This window comes from Benincasa hispida, chromosome 3 (genome assembly GCF_009727055.1).
Source record: "Benincasa hispida cultivar B227 chromosome 3, ASM972705v1, whole genome shotgun sequence".
Taxonomy (NCBI): Eukaryota; Viridiplantae; Streptophyta; class Magnoliopsida; order Cucurbitales; family Cucurbitaceae; genus Benincasa; species Benincasa hispida.
The window spans coordinates 88,142-89,532 of NC_052351.1; the positions used below are offsets into that span (position 1 = coordinate 88,142).

The following is a 1,391-nucleotide window of genomic DNA, read 5'->3' on the forward strand; positions in this document are numbered from 1 at the left end:
GTGCCTACTCGCATCGTCATCTCACCAGCCTCCAGCTGTCGCCAAGATCTAATCCCCTGAAAAGAAGAACAAACATGGTTAGTGGCGCCTGAATCAACTATCCAGGTAGAATCATCATTCTCCACTAAACAAGTTTCAAGCACAAGTAAATCATATTTACCTTTATCGGCCTTGGCCTTAGCCTTGACTGCTTTTTCTCTTTCAGATACCGAGGACAGTTCCTCTTCTAGTATCCATCTTAGTTGCAATGGAAACACTTTCCTTTAGCAACTCGTGGATGCCTCCTTGGAGCGACAGACGGTGGATTAGTAGGTGCCTTCCCTTTTCCCTTACCACCCTTTTTCTTCTTCCCCTTTACAAAGTTAGAAGCAGAAGGTGCAGACTTAGTTCTTGAGGTCGAAACTCTATGGAACGTCCTGGAGGATGAAACAACATTTGCCTCACCCTTCCGCCTCTTCTTACTTTTCAGTAAAGATTGATATGTCTGTAACTCGTTGAGGAGAGTTGTAAGGTTATACTTCACTTTGTTAAGAATCACATTACTAACAAAGTGCAGGAAGCTCTCTGGCAAAGAATGCAGGATTATGCTAACCTGGCTCTGATACCAATTGAAGGATTTCATACCGAGAGTTCCATGAGCGTGTTCAGATCGCTCCAATCTCACCGTGATCGAAATAAATATTATATACATTCAACACATACAGTTATGCGAATAAATCTAATTATCGGCATGCTCAGAACAAGATAATTAACAGGGAAAGGGTTCCATACTAGTTGAAGACTATCTTCGAACTTTAGAACTCCAACGCAGCGGATCCCTCCAACAGATCTACCAACACCCGGCGGAAACGTTGACTGCAATAGCACGATCAATGCGAACACGAACGCTGCAACGGGGAAGAAACCACCACTAATGAGCTCCGGGTATTCTCAGAGTGAAAACCCAAAAAGTGGGCTTTGGTGAATTTGGTAGAGGACGGAGGACAAACGAATCATGTAGGCGATAAGCAAGTGGGAGAGAAAACAGTGCTATCGTATAGCAGAAGTGCTTATCGCATAGAGAAGCGCATAGAGGAGCTACACGATCGTGTAGGAAATGCTAAACGATCATTTAGGAAAAACATATACGATCGTTTAGATATATCGCGAGGTAGATGATCGTTTAGACGAAGAAGCAACTATCGTATAGGCTCTCAGGCGATCGTTTCACAAAATCTTGTGGGCGGGAGAAGAAATATTGAATGTACTATTCAAAATGAAATTTTTTTTCATTTTTAACCCATCGGTTATCATAACCAATGCTGCCCACTACCCACGTCCGAACGTGGAAAAAAATGATTAATTATCATATAATTAATCAATTAATTAATTAATAAATATAATCATATTAT

The 1,391-nt window shown here is 41.5% G+C and overlaps 1 protein-coding gene across 4 annotated transcripts in view; it reads right to left on the minus strand.

Annotated features, from left to right (window-relative positions):
* The window catches only part of LOC120073714, a 22,307-nt gene that overhangs the window by 13,351 nt on the left and 7,565 nt on the right, over window positions 1-1,391 (minus strand). The window contains exon 2 of one of the 4 annotated variants that reach the window (XR_005480776.1): window positions 1-56. The exons of 2 other annotated variants lie outside the window; for them this stretch is intronic. The gene's annotated coding sequence lies outside the window, so the exon portion shown is untranslated. Of the gene's footprint in view, window positions 57-720; window positions 888-1,391 lie in introns of those variants that run through there. One more of the 4 variants, XR_005480778.1, reaches the window with a different exon arrangement.